Source organism: Pongo abelii, chromosome 9 (genome assembly GCF_028885655.2).
Source record: "Pongo abelii isolate AG06213 chromosome 9, NHGRI_mPonAbe1-v2.0_pri, whole genome shotgun sequence".
Taxonomy (NCBI): domain Eukaryota; kingdom Metazoa; phylum Chordata; class Mammalia; order Primates; family Hominidae; genus Pongo; species Pongo abelii.
The window spans coordinates 70,783,692-70,799,948 of NC_071994.2; positions in this window are offsets into that span (position 1 = coordinate 70,783,692).

Sequence of the window (16,257 nt, forward strand, 5' to 3'; positions counted from 1 at the left end):
GTCATCTGATCTGTCTACAGATCAGCTTCCTCTGCTCACCCATAACTTCTGCTCCTTCAGCTTCAGTTTGTGCAGGCCTTCAAGGTTGCAGACGGGCAGCTGTTGCTGCTTGACTCTGAGGCAACTGGTAGTCCACCAACATCTTGGCTCAACACATCAGTCTGAGCCACCAGCTTGAGACTGTTTGGTTGTCCCTATACTGAGCATTTGTAGTGGTTTATCTTTCCCCTCTCCCCTCATCTCCATCTTTGGAACCATATAGCATCAAGCCACTCCCAACACCTATTATCCTGTGGGACTTTGGGATGTTTATAGCTGAGGGCACAGATTTTGGAATCAGGTAGACCTGGATTTAATTCTTGGCCTGCTACCTAGAGGCACTTAAAGTCATTTAATCTCTGTATATCACATTCCTCATTTGGAAAATGGTAGAATTTTTGTCTTGCAAGGTGGTTGTGTGGGTTAACTGGGGAAATCTGAAGCCAGGGCTGAGAACATAGGAGGTGCTCAGTAAACTAGCTATGACTATTATATGTTGTAAGCCTTATAGTTTTTTGAAGATCTTCCCTAGGCTGGTTGTTGGCTGGGGGGTAAAGAATGGATTTGTTGACTAAGGAAGCCTCTGGGAGAGGCTAGACCTTTCAACAGGCTTACTTCATAGGCTATTTAATGACTTTTAATAGATTCTGAGCTTCTGTCCTTGGAGGGGTAGTGAGGGAGCTGGATCTCTGTTCATAAACAACTTGTCGATGCCATGTGGGCTTGGGGGCATTGGGCTGTTCATTGGCGGAAGAGTCTGTCCACTGTTTCCGCCTTGCAGTAGACTTAGATCAGCATGTCCTGGGAAAGCTATAGGCAAGGTGCTGAGGGAAGGTGAGTTTGAATGATAGATTCTAGGTCTCCCCCAAAAGGTATCTGCCATGTGCCCAGGTGTAAAGATATGGTCTCTTGTATTTGTTTCCAGGAATACCTGACAGTACCCATTGGGAGATCATAGGTTCTACGCCCTGAGCCAGTTGGATGCCTCTAATAAGGGGATGGAGGTTTTGAAACAGGCTGTAGTCCAGAGGGCATGTTTGGAGGCTGGGCTGTGAATCATTAGGCAGGCACTACACAGTTCCTCTACACGTACTGTTCTTTCTGCTGGATATTCATCAGACTGGCAGTTTGCTCATCTTTCCGAACAGCCTAGTTGTTTCTTATTCTACTGCCAAAGCAAAATCAGTTCTTCATCTGTACTCTCAAAGTACTATGTGAAGAGTGCTACTTCAGCTTCTAAATATTGCATTGTGATTCCTTTGTGCATTTGGCTGCAGTTTTCTCAAGCCATATTTATCTTTGTATTCCCGGAGCTTGTCATTTGAGATATAGCCAGTGTACTTATTCACCTAGGGAGAGATAAGGAATGACAGGGTCCAGTTGAGTGGGATAGATGAGAACAGGGGTGTTATAGAAACCCAGGTACTAGGGCACAAGATGAGGGCACTGTTGACTAGTCATGATGGAAGAAGTAGGCAGACAGGAGAACTTCATTAGGTAGGATTGGTGGGATGTTGAGGTTGGTAAGAGAGGAATCTGAGGTAAGTTCCAGGTTGCTCAACTGTGGGTAGGCTGGTGATGCCATTCAAAGTGTTGGATTTTAGGAAGTGGGACATGCATGAAATCTGTGCTAGGGGTCTGGGAATCAGCAGCCTAGAGGTGGTAATTAAAGTCAGAATAGATGAGATATTCACGGTAAGATAATGAGAAGAGAAAAATGGCTCAGAATAGAACTGAGGAGCATGTCATGGATGGGTAAAGGAAAATGAACCAGTAAAGGTGATGGAAGAGGAGAAGGTTCACCCAGAGATGTAGGAGTAAAACCAGGAAATTTAATTTTTTTTTTTTTTTTTAAAGACAGAGTCTTGCTCTGTGGCCCAGGCTGGAATGCGGTGGCGTGATCTCAGGTCACTGAAACCTCTGCCTCCTGGTTCAAGCACTTCTCCTGCCTCAGCCTCCCGAGTAGCTGGGAATACAGGCACATGCCACCATGCCCAGCTAATTTTTGTATTTTTAGTAGCGATGGGGTTTCACCATGTTGGCCAGGCTGGTCTCGAACTCCTGTCCTCGAGTGATCGGCCTGCCTTAGCCTCCCAAAGTGCTGGGATTACAGGCATGAGCCACTGCACCCAGCCAGCTTTTTTTGTTTGTTTGTTTTTGTTTTTTTATATGGGAGGATGGGCAGGTTGTTAGCTGTCAAGTGCTATTGAGATGAGAGAGAACTCAGAATGTAGTGGGGTAAGGATTGCTGAGTAATGTGGAGGGCCTGTTTGTTGTAAATGGCAGTGGTAAGAGGTTGCTCCGTTATGAAAGCCCTCTTGCAGAGTTCCTGATAGGGTCCCAGAAGTTCATTTCTGATTGCTTTGATTTTTTTTCAGGGAAGCAGAAAGCCAGTTTATCATTTGAGAGTGAGAATGGGGGAGAGGAAATATCTTCCAGGCCCACAGAGCATAGAAATACCCAGTCAGGCCAAAATGATTTATCTCCTTACCTCTCCTCATCACTTGGGCCCAGAGCAATCAGCAGTGATTAGGTAGAGAGGAGCCGAGGAGAGGGAAGAGCATACCAATCACTCCTCCCGTTCCCAGTGCAGGCTCCTAGACTTAGCTGGGGCAGAGCTGGGAGGGGAAAAAAGGATTTAAAACTGCAACAGGTGCAGATTATTGTTACACAGGATTAGACATTCGAATTAATTGAGATTATGTTTGTTCCTTAAACTGATCACAGGACTATCTATTAAGAACATCACAACCTTGCTGCAGCTTTTCTCCATAGCAGGGAGAGTACCTCCCAGTGAATAAAATTTGGAGGGGTGGTAAGAGACAAGAATAAAATTGGGTTTGGTTATCCATGCCTCATGCTTGTTCAGCATCCCTTTTAGAGTTCTCCAAATAAACAGTTACTGCTTCTGCAGTTATTGGTGTGCTCCAGCTTCTGTTCCCATAATATAGTCCAGTCCTAAGGGAACACAGTTCTAAAAGAAACAACATGATCTTGGCAGAGACACCGCTCAGCTCCAAACCCAGCCATTTATGTAATTGCACAAAACTCTACAGCTTTTCACAGAGACCAGTAATTAGAACCTTTCATCCCCAGGTCATCCTCCTTCCCAGGTGAATTCTCTGACCAGCCATCTGGTTTTAGGATACCCAACTCCTGCAGTAACTGCCTTACTGGTCTAATTGCTTCTACTTCTGTCCCCAAAGCAATTAATTTTCCACACAGCCATGTGATCTTTTTAAAATGTAAATCAGCTTATGTCACTTCTCTGCTTAAAATCCTTTAATGGATTCTCACTGCCTCGAGAACAAAAGGCAAACTTTTCAGGCCCTATGTGATCTTGCCCAGGCCTCCATCACCATCACCATCTGCATCTTAACCCACTCCTCCCCTTTCACAAAACTCCAGCCACACAGACTTGCTTTTTATTCCTCAAGCTTTCCAAACTGTTTCTACTGAGAGTCTTTGCACATGCTCCATCTTCCTTGAATACTCTTTCCCCAGTGAGCTCATTTTCATCTTCCTGACTTCATACCACTATTACCTTTGCTTCTGTGGAAGAAACTGGCCAGATGCTCACCCAAATGTCCTCTTTCTGGACACAGGTAAACTGCATTTCCCAGCTCCATGCATCTAGGCATGTGTGAGTAGTTGTCAACAGTGGAAAATGAGTGGAAGTGATGTTTCAATACTAGACCAAGGCAGTTAAAAGGTGGCTGAGCCGTTTCCATATTATCTTCCTCCTTCCTCTTCAAGGTGACCTTGAAGCACATGTTTTGACGGTGATGGAGTCATAGCATAGAAGAAGTCTGAATACCTGAGTTACTATTTAGAGCATAATAGCTACTTTGACCAAAGACATCCATATTGGACTTTGAACAAGAAAATAAACCTGATTACATTCTGCTAGTGAGTTTTGGGGTGTTTTATCAGTTATCATTATATACACTGGGTATATCTTCTATGGTATCCTGTCCACCTTACTCTTGACCACAGTACCCTCTTTGTTTCCTTCAGGGTGTTTCAAATATTTAATTATCTTGCCAGATGCCAGTCAACACTTTCTATTTGTCCCATGAATTTAAAATCAGGGGAAAACATATACTCCCAATAGGAAGTTGAGATACTCTTTTTTTTTTTTTTAATCTGTCATTGTGACTGTGACCGGAAAAACAAATCCCACTAAAGAATGTCCTAAACAGATTTTTTTTTTTTTTTTGTCATATAACCTGGAGTTAGGTGATTTGGCATTGGTTCCGGAGCTGAAGGATGTTAGGGATGAGGTCTCTGTAGTTTTCTTGTCTCATGGTCACGAAATGAAGTGTTATTGATTAAGCAGGGACGCCCTACTTAGTATTAGACTTCTTGGAAGTCTCCCTAATTGCCACAGCCCCTATCTTTTTGGCTTCATTTCAAGGGTCCTTCTACATTGTTAATACTCTGGTATAAATACGTTCCATTATTCCCTATAACATGACTGAAACCAATCTAAAGTATTAACATTTTAAATATGTTTTTGGGCCAAGTGCAGTAGCTCATACCTGTGATCCCAGCTACTAGGGAGGCTGAGGTGGGAGGATTGCTTGAGCCCAGGAATTTCAGGCTGTAGTGAGCTATGATTGTGCCACTGTACTCCGGCCTGGATAACTGAGATCCTGTCTCAATAAATAAATAAAACAATTATATATATGTATAATGTATAATATTATATATACGTATGTATGTATGACGTTTTTCATCCCCACCCTTTCCCACATCTCAGGAACCTGTCAGCAACTTATCCAGTTTAAAGCTGCTATTCCTCTACCTCAGTGGTTTGGGAGAACATGGTCATTATTTCACTCATTCTTTACTTCCTCTGTCTCTTCTAGGATTGGAATGGGGGAGGGCATATTAAAGGAAGAAAGTCTCAACTTACGTGATTAAGGTACCATTGGTGTGTTCTGTGCAGACAAGCATTTAAATGTTGACTCCTGTGTGAGCTATTGGGGTTCTCTGGAGCTCTCCATGAGGACTGGAGCACTAACTGACTTTGGTTGCCTCTTTTTGATGCACAGCCCACACTGCCCTTCAGCTCTTCAGCCCCTGACCCTGACAATGTACCCCCAGCCTCCTCGTGCTAAAGTGCCTCACCCTTGTATGCAGCCCTCCTGGGAATGGTCCCAACAAACCCTCAAGACTGGTTACCTTTCATGGAACCCACAGGAAATGTATGCATGTTTGTCCTGCCAAACTGGAAGTGCAGCCCAGCCAGCAGCTTGCTTTTCTCACCCTGCCTTGTCCCAGCCAGCCTGACTCCTACTTATACATCTGAGAAGTGCCAGTCTCTATAATTCACATGGCTCCAAATCCTCATAAGTGGTTCAGGTTATGTTCTCCCAAGAATCCTCCATGCCACATTCCACCCTGGTGGCCAGATGGAGATGGGTCTGTACATTTCTGAGCTTACCAAGTCTTTATCTAGAGAATATAATGCTGAATGAATGTAATGCCTCTCCCTCACGTGGGAACACTAAATATCTACAAATGGTTCTATTGGAGCCCTCCTCACTCAGTTTAGAATGAAGGGAGCACACTACTACTTTGTCTTGCAGAGAGAAGTTATCCCTATTCCTAAAGATTCCCATCAATGAATCTTTTATTTCTAATCTCATATATAATAGAAAGTGTAGTGGTCTGTGGATCAGCTTTACTATCTTAGAATAAACTTCATGTGGATATATCTAGTACCTTTATTTGGAATGCGTTGGTTCCTATCACCTCTTGTCCTCAGTTTCGGTGTGTTATCCAAAGAACTTAGACAACTGAAAAACTCTAATTTAACTTCCTCTTTTATGCAGATATTCTTATTATATGTGGTTTTCTTTTTTGTGTGTGCTTTATTTCTATGGAGTATTGCCTACAAATCTTGTCTTCTTTTTAAAATCACTCAACTGTGTTTATAATATTCATTCATGTTATCAGTCAGGACCCAGTCAGGAAAACAGAAACCACACTAAGTATTTCAAGAAGAGGATTTTTGATACAGAGACTTAATTACAAGTATTAGAAGACTGAAAGAGTAGAAAGAAATTGCTATTGTAACTCAAAAATTAGTAACTGCAGAAATCAGAATATTCCAAGGCCTGTGAAAACAAAAGGGAAGAGGTGATGTGATTACCAGAAACTAGGAGCTCAGAGAAGGGGCCTTCTTTGACTGATACTGACTTTTATAGGAGAAGCTCCCTCCAGGTATCTTGGTGCTTATACCTCTGAGGAAAGGCATGGCCCTGAGGGTGGGAAAGCAAGGGATGACTGATCTCAGACTGCCAAGTGGATAGTCAGACTGCTGCTAATATCTCTGAGAAGTGTGGCAAAGCTGATGTTGAGTGCAGAATAGCTAGTAGAAGCCAAATGTCTGCAGCTGAGATCATGACAACTAGAAAACAGAAATGAAGTCTCTCCTACCTTAAAAGGTTCCTTTAGGGCATCCCATTGGCAGACCCTAACAGGAAATTTGGCAGTGGGGTCTGGGAAATGTTTGTAGAACCCCAGCTACAGCAACACAGCCAGAATGTGGGGGTGGGGGTGGGTAGGGGAGAGAATTGGGGGGTTTGCAGGGGGAGATATGGAGAGGCTAGCAGCTGAAAAAAAATAGGTAAATAACCAGTGTAATCCATGTAGCTGTTAATCTAGTTTGTTGCTTCCATCAGCTGCAGGAGTATTCCATAGTATGCATCCACCATAGTAAATTTATCCATTCACCTGGTTGCCTCTAATTCTTTGCTACCTGGAGAAATTAAAACCCTTGAAGCTAGGGTTCTGAGTACAAGATCAGTTCCACCAATTAGATTTCTTCATTTGAGATTTGGGAGGTAAAGGCTATCTTTCTGCTGTTTTGGTTGTTGCTGCTGGAAAGCAAGTTTATGTACATATTGGGCTTTCTGCAACAGCTTTCCAGCTTTGAAAACCTGCAGCATTCCCATTGAAGCCAAGAACAAAATAAGGATGCCTACTGTAATGGATAAAGTTCAACCTAGGACTGGACGTTCAACAGGTAAAATAAATCCACTCTGTAATAGTAAAAGTTTGACTACAATAAACTGTGGTTAAGAAGAAAAATTGGCCGGGTGTGGTAGCTCATGCCTGCCTGTGATCCCAGCACCGTGGGAGGCCGAGGTGGGCAGATCACGAGGTCAGGAGTTCAAGACCAGCTGACCAACACGGTGAAACCCCATCTCTACTAAAAATACAAAAATTAGCTGGGCTCTGATGGCGCACACCTGTAATCAGGAGGCTAAGGCAAGAGAATTGCTTGAACCCAGGAGGTGGATGTTGCAGTGAGCCGAGATCGCACCACTGTACTCCAGCCTGGGCGATGGAGCAAGACTCAGTCTCAAAAAAAAAAAAAGAAAAATTATTGGAAGGATAGCAATAAGTAATTCACAGAACTGTGAAGTCTGGAGGTGAGGCATGAAACAGGAATCAACAGAGGATGAACCACTGCAAAAACTAAGGTAATACGTTAGAATCAGTCTGGTAAGGATGGCACTGCTGGCACCACTGCTATTGGGCTTTTCTCTTGCTCTTGGTACATAGATTAATGAGAATTCTCAATTAATGAGAATTGAGTTAATCCTTCTCCTAAGTTCATGACACTATGTTAGGATCAGTCCATGAAAGGCCCCTCTCCTGTTCTTTTATTTGTTCCCTTCATTCCTGATTTGCACTTCAGTTCCTTTTGTGTTCCCCCACAGTGCATTCGTTATATGCCCCTAGAAACATATGTGTCTTTGGCAATATATATGGTAGTTTTGGTGTATGTATGTTGTGGCAGAGACTTGCCAGCTGTTTCTAACACCCATTTTCTTCCTGGGAAATCAGCTGGATTGTATTTTCCAGCTTCCCTTATAGTTAAGGGTGGCCATGTGATTGAGTCTAACCAGTTGGATGGTAGTGAAACTAATGTATGTTATTGCCAGACTTGGATCCTTAAATTTTCTTATGCATAGTCTCTCATATCATAATCAAATTGCTGAGAGCCAAAGATAAAACATGGAAAATAATAGAAAGACATGTACAGAGAACAAGGATATGACTTAAAAGGCAATGTGTCATCAAAAACAGTGGAGGACAGATGATACTGGAATGACATATTCAAAAGTGCTTAAAAAGGAAAAAATGTCAAACAAGAATTCTATATCAAGCAGTTTTGTTGCCTAGACTCAACATGAAAACAAGATAAACACATCTTGAATGGGGCAGGAAGGAACAAAAACAAGAAATTTATTGCTAACAGATCTGCATTACAAAAAATTAGGTTCTTTGGGCTAAGGAAAAATGGTACCAGATGGTAACTCAGATCCACAGAAAAAAATAAAAAGCACCAGAAATGGCAAATATGTGGACAAATATAAAATCTCTCTATTTTCTCTTCTTATTTATTTAAAATACATAGAACTATTTAGAAAACGTGTAACACTTATGTATTGGACTTATATATTGATTATATATACATGGCAATAGCTCAGAAGATGGGGTGGGGTGGGGGAATTTATTGGAGTTATATTGCTGCAAGTTTACCATATTTTACCTGAAACAACTTAGATTATTACCCCTAAGTGGACTGCAATGAGATTTATAGTGTAATCCCACTATAATGTGAGAGGATTGCCTGAGGCCAGGAGTTTGAGACTAGCCTAGACAACATAGTGAGAACCTGTCGCTACAAATAATAATAATAATCATCAAAGCTCTCACCTCAATAACCTAGGAAAAAAATAGCAAAATAAATCCAAAGCAAGCAGAAGGAAGGAAATAATAAAGATAAGAACAGAAATCCATGAAATTAGAAACCAAAAAACAATAGAGCAAGCCAATGAAACAAAGGGCTTGTTCTTTGAAAAGATCAATAAAATTACAAACCTCTAGAAAGACTGACAAAGAAAAATAAGAGAAAAGACACACATTACCAATACCAGAAATTAAATATCACTATAGACTGTACAAACATAAAAAAGTAAGGGAATACTGCAAAACCTCTATGCATGTTTTTGACAGTTTAGATGAAATGAAACAACTCCTCCAAACACAAAGTGCCACAACTCATGCAATATGAAATAAATAATCGAAGTTGCCCTGTAACTACTCAGGAAATTAAATTTATAATTTAAAAATTCCCAAGAAAAAAAAACTCCAGGCCCTGATTGTTCACTGGGGAATTTTACCAAATGTTTAAAGAAGAAATAACGCTAATTCTATAAAATCTTTTTCAGAAAATAGAGGAGAACACCTACCAATTCATTTTATGAAGCTAATATTATTCTGACACCAAAATCAGAAAGAGATGGTATAAACAAAGAAAACTACAGACCAATATCTTTGATTAATATAGAGACAAAGTTCTTAACAAAATTGAATGCAACAATATGTAAAAAAGAATTATACATTATAACCAAGTGGTGTTTATTCTAGGGATGGTTCAATAATAGAAAATAAATCAATGTAATCCATCATATTTTAAGGCTAAAGAAGAAAAAATTACAGAATTATATCAATAGATGCAGGAAAAAGTACTTAACAAAATATAATACCCATTTATGATAAAAACTCTCAGAAAAGTAAGAATAGAGGAAAACTTTTTTAACTCCATAAAGACCATCTATAAAAATACATACAGCTATTATTACACTTAATGGTGAAAAACCAGATGCCTCTCCATTAAGATTAAAAAGAAGGCAAGGATTTTCACACTCATCACTCTTATTGAGTTTAATATAGTGCTAGAAGTTCTAGCCGGTGCAATAAGGCAAGAGAGAAATAAAAGATATATAAATTGGAAAAGAAGAACTAAACTGTCCCTATTTGCAGATGACATGTTTGTCTACATAGAAAATCCCAAGGAATCTACAGAAAATTTTTAGAATTAATAAGTCAGCTGTGCACGGCGGCTCACGCCTGTAATCCCAGCACTTTGGGAGGCCGAGGCGGGTAGATCACGAGGTCAAGAGATCAAGACCATCCTGGCCAACATGGTGAAACCCCATCTCTACCAAAAATACAAAAATTAACCAGGCATGGTGGCATGCACCTGTGGTTCCAGCTACTCAGGAGGCTAAGGCAGGAGAATCGCTTGAAACTGGGAGGCGGAGGTTGCGGTGAGCCGAGATCAAGCCATTGCACTCCAGCCTGGGCAATGAGAGCAAAACTCAGTCTCAAACAAACAAACAAACAAAAATAAGTCAGTTCAGCAAGATTGCAAAATACAAAATGAACATAAAAACAAAATATAAAATAAGCTATTTCTGTATACTAGAAATGCACACATAAAAATAAAATTCCATTTACACTCAAAAAAATACTTGCTCTAAATCTAACAAAACATGTATAGAACTTCTATGCTGAAAACTATACAACACTGATGAAAGAAAACAAAGATCTAAATAGAGAGAAACAGAGATCTACATAGAAAACAAAGATCTAAATCCATGTATATGGATTGTAAAACTCAACATAGTAAAGATATCAGTTATCTTCACATAGATAAAGAAGTCTAACAGTTCCTATCATAATCCCAGCCAAGATTTTTTGGAGACAAAGAAAAGATTATTCTAAAATTTATATGGAAAGGTAAGGGAATCAGATAGCTAAGATTTTGAAAAATAAGAATAAAGGGAGGAATGAATCTACCCAATTATAAGACTTACTGTAGTTACAGTAATCAAGATTGTGTAGTATTGGTGGAAGGAAAGAGATAGATATCTAAATCAATAGAGTAGGATAGAGAACTCAGAAATAAAGCCACGTAAATATGTCCAACTTATTCCTTTTTTTTTGACACAGGAGATTTTATGACTTTTAATTAATCAACAGAACTGAATGGGTACACATTTATTAAAGCATTGTAAAAGACTAGAACAATAATCATGTCATAATCTACAAATATGAATGTTGTTTTTAGAATGGCTACTCCATATCCCTTTATTTGGATATATTATAATCTAGCTAGTACTGTATTATTGGATATTTGTTTTCTCTGATTTTTGTAAATGTTCATGTTCTCTGCAATCAACATCCTCTATATATACATGTTTAAGGACTTTTTTAAAATCAATTCTTTAGGGAAAAAAATCTTATGGGGGATTTACTGGATCAAAGGCAATGTACAATTTAAAAATTTTTTGTATATGTGTTGCTAAATTGCCTTCCAGACTTATTGAACAGATTTAAATTCTCATCAGCAGTGTCTGAGATTGTCGTGGGAAAACTTTTCAAAGAAGTAGCGCCAATTGATCTATAGCACTTTTGGTTGCTGAGAATGTCTAATAAAAGCAAAAGAACAAATGAAACAAACTATTTCCCAATGCAGTGCTTCATAACCCAGATGCACCCATTTCCTATTCCTTATGTTATTCCTTACTTCTTCCAATGTCTACTTTCTTTTTAATTTTTATGAGTATGTAGTACATGAATATATTTATGGGGTACATGAGATATTTTATTACAGACATACAATGCATAGTAATCACATCAGGGTAGATGGAGTATCCATCACACCAAGCATTTATCCTTTTTTCTTTGTATTACAAACATTCCGATCATACTCCTTTAGTTATTTTAAAGTGTACAATAAATTTTTGTTGACTGTAATCACCCTGTTGTACTATCAAATACTAGGTCTTATCATTCTAACTATGAATATATTTTTGTACCCATTATCCTCATTTGTCTGCCCACCCCCCACACTGACCACCACTATCTTTCCCATTTTTCTACTCTTTATCTCCATGAGTTCAATTGTTTTAATTTTTAGCTCCCACAAATGAGTGAGACCATATGTTATGGGGTCTTTGGGGTGTTGTTTTTCTGTCCAGAAACCTTTGTGGCCGGTAGCTTCTTTGCCCAAGTTTTCCTCGGGCCTGCTGGGCTCATTTCACCCACTCAGCCTGGCAGGCTGCGCTTGGCTCACGCTACTGGCCTAGGTCCCATGCCTGCCAAGAGCAAGTCAGGCATGGAATGGCAAGGGGAATGTGAGCAAACACAGGGTCTGGCTACCGCACACAGTTAGGCATGCTGGCTGCTGCAGCAAGGCGAGCAGCTCCGGTTGCCAGCACAGGTGCCAGCTCTCTGCGAGTCTGCAGCCGGACCAGGTGCACTGCAAGCAGCTTCCACGGCTGGCACCAGGGAACACATTGGTGCCCATAAACTTGGAGACACCAGGAATTGCAGGGTCCCAGAGAGGGTCACAGCCCTGGCTTGGGGAGCTCCCAGACCTGGGCTCTTTGAAGGGCTGCGGGTCTTCTTTCCTTCTCTTTGCCCCCAATGTGGTGAGCAAGGGGCATGTCTCAGCACTGTTTGTGTTAACAGCTCTTTTAGCCTCGCCCTTTGGTGGGTCCCAAGTTTTTGTCCTGCGACCAGGAAGAATGAGGTATGCAGACAAGTGGAGAGCAAGCAAGACAAAGGGGAGCTTTATTGAGCAATAGAACAGCTCAGAGGAACCCCGCAGGGGGCAGCCCCTTTCTGTAGCCAGGGTATCCCAACAAGTATTCAGCTCCTAGCAGAGAGGGTAGCTCCTCTCCACTAGGCCAGTCATCCCAACAAATGTTCAGCTCTCAGCAGAGAGGTGCCCCCCAATTGGTCCATGGCGGCCATGGCTGGCCGGGAAAAGTGCCACGAGTTCCCACTCCTGTCAGTGGTACCGAAAACCCAGACCCCAGCCTTCAGGCCCTCCCTGGCCTGAAGGTGGGGCCTCACCCAAGACTTGCCCCCCTTCCACCTAGGAACCTGTCTGCCTCCTGCTACCGTTCATGGCGCCCAGGCTATAGGTGCCAAGGGGTGCCTGCAGGCCAGCACCAAGCTGCTCTCAGACCCTCCCTCAGCTTCCCTCCTATGCTCGTTAGTGCCCAAAGCCCAGAGGGGGCTGAGGCAGCAGGAGGCTGGCGTGGCAGCCCTGCCCCGAGCATGTGCACACCCGGCCAGGCCATGACATAACAATGCCTGGGCTTGGCCCCGACAGTGCTGTGAGATCGGAGAAGTGCTGACAGCAGGGAGAAGCCACGCATGGAGACCAGGGCTCCCGCCTGCTCTTTGTAGTGGGAGGTCCAGATCTATAGCCTTGGTTTGGGTGGCTGCAGCTGTGCCCAGGAGGGCGGGGCTCCCGCCTGCTTCTGGACCCGAGAGCACAGGGATGCCTGGGTCCACAGCTGTGCAACAGCACCAGGGGAGCTTCTGCCGGCTCCATGGAGCATGCAGCCCTGGCTGTGCCTCCCTGTGCAGACAGAGTGATGGCAGCGGCCGCTCCAGACGGCCTGCCGCGGCCATCACATGCAAAGTTTGTCTTTCTGTGCCTGGCTTATATCACTTAATATCTGTCCTCCAGCTCCATCCATGTTGTTGCAAGTGACAGGATCTCATTCTTTCCTATAGCTGAATATAGTATTTCAATCTGTATATGTGCCACATTTTCTTTATCTATTCGTCTGTTGATGGACACTTAGGTTGCTTCCGTATCTTGGCTATTGTAAATAGTGCTGCAATAAACAAGGGAGTGTAGATACCTTTTCCATATAGTGATTTGTCTTTTTTGGGGAGAGGGGTATATACCTAGCAGTGAGATTTCTGGATCATATGGTAGTTCTTTATTCAGTTTTTTGTGGAACCTCCATACTGTTCTCCACAATGCTTGTATTAATTTACATTCCCCCCAACACTGTACAAAAGTTTATTTTCTCCCCATCGTCACCAGCATTCATTATTGCCTGTCTTTTGGATAAAAGCCATTTTAACTGAGGTGAGATGATATCTCATTGTAGTTTTGATTTGCATGTATCTGATGATTAATGATGCTGAACACCTTTTCATTTACCTGTTTGCCGTTTGTATCTCTTCTTTTGAGAAATGTCTATTATGATTTTTTGCCTGTTTTTAAAATCAGATTATTAGATTTTTTTCTTTTTTTTTAATTTTCTTTTTGAGATGGAGTCTCTATCATCCAGGCCTGAGTGCAGTAGCGCGATCTCAGCCCACTGCAGCCTCCACTTCTTAGGTTCAAGCGATTCTCATGCCTCAGCCTGCCTAGTAGCTGGGATTACAGGTGTGCACCACCATGCCTGGATAATTTTTGTATTTTTTTTTAGTACAGATGAGGTTTCACCATGTTGGCCGGGCTAGGTCTCAAACTCCTGACCTCAGGTGATCTGCCTGCCTCAGCCTCCCAAAGTGCTGGGATTACAGGTGTAAGCCACCATGCCTAGCCTAGGTTTTTTTTTTCTTTTTTTTGGAGGGGGTCGGGGGGTACAGAATCTTGCTCTTGTCACCCAGCCTGGAGTGCAGTGGCACAATCTTGGCTCACTGCAACTCCCACCTCTCAGGTTCAAGCGATTCTCCTACCTCAGACTCCCAAGTAGCTAGGATTACAGGCACCTGCCACCACGCCCAGCTAGTTTTTGTATTTTTAGTAGAGACAGGGTTTCACCATGTTGGCCAGGTTGGTCTCGAACTCCTGACCTCAAGCAATCCACCCGCCTCAGCCTCCCAAAGTGCTGGGATTACGGGTGTGAGCTACTGCACCTGGCCAATTTTTTTTCTTATAGAGTTAGTTGTTTGAGCTCCTTATGTATTCTGATTATTAATCCTTTGTCAGATGGATAGTTTGCAAATATTTTTTCCCATTCTGTGGTTTGTCTTTTCACTTTGTTGATTGTTTCTTTTACTGTGCAGAAGCTTTTTAACTTGATGTGATCCCATTTGTCCATTTTTGCTTTGATTGCTTGTGGTTTTGGGGTATTACTCAAGAAATCTTTGCCAAGACCAATGTCTTGGAGGGTTTCCCCAAGGCTTTCTTTCATTAGTTTCATAGTTTGAGGTCTCAGATCTAAGTCTTTAATCTATTTTGATTTGATTTTTGTATATAGCAAGAGAGAGGAGCCTAGTTTGATTCTTTTGCATATGTATATCCTATTTTCCCAGCACCATTTATTGAAGAGACTTTCCTTTCCCCAACGTATGTTCTTGGCACTTTTGTCAAAAATGAGTTTACTGTAGATGTATGGATTTATTTCTGGGTTCTGTATGCTGTTCCATTGGTCTATGTGTCTGGTTTTTTGGCAGTACCATGCTGTTTTGGTTATTATAGCTCTGTAGTATAATCTGAAGGCAGGTAATACGATTCCTTCAGTTTTGTTCTTTTGCTCAGGATGGCTTTGTCTCTTCTGGGTCTTTTGTGCTTCTATATGAATTTTAAGATTATTTTTTCGATTTCTGTGAAGAATGTCACTGGTATTTCGATAGGGATTGCAGTGAATCTGTAGATTGCTTTGGATAGTATGGACATTTTAACAATATTAGTTCTTCCAATCCATGAACATGGAATATCTATCAATTTTTTGTGTGTGTCCTCTTCAGTTTCTTGCATCAATGTTTTATAGTTTTCATTATAGAGATCTCTCACTTGTTTGGTTAAGTTTATTCCTAGGTATCTTATTTTATTTGTAGCTATTGTAAATGGGATTACTTTCTTGATTTCTTTATCAGATTGTTTGTTGTTGGCATATAGAAATGCTACTGATTTTTGTATGTTGATTTTACATTCTGCAATTTTACTTGAATTTGTTTATCAGTTCTAATAGCTTTTGGTGGAGTCTTTAGGTTTCTCCAAATAAAAGACAATATAATCTGCAAATATGGATAATTTGGCTTCTTCCTTTCCAACTTGGATGCCATTTATTTTTTTTCTCCTGTCTGATTACTCTAGGTAGGACTTCTATTACTATGTTGAATGACAGTAGTGAAAATGGGCATCCCTGTCTAGTTCCAGATCTTAGAGGAAAAGTTTTCAGTTTTTCCCCATTCAGTATATTAGCTGTGGGCCTGTAATATATGGCTTTTATTATGTTGAGGTATGTTCCTTCTATACCCAGTTTTTGGAGGGCTTTTTTAAATCATAAAAGGATGTTGAATGTTTTAAAAGCATCAATTAAAATGATCATATTCTGTTGATATGATACATCACATTGATTGATTTGCATATGTTGAACCATCCTTGCATCCCTGGGATAAATCCCTCTTGGCCATGATGAATGATCTTTTTAATGGGGTGTTGAATTAGGTTTCCTAGTATTTTATTGAGGATTTTTGCATAAATGTTCATCAGTGATATAGTTTCCTTTTTTTGATGTGTCTTTGTCTAGTTTTGCTATCAGGGTAATACTGGCTCACAGAATGAGTTTCAAAGTACTCCCT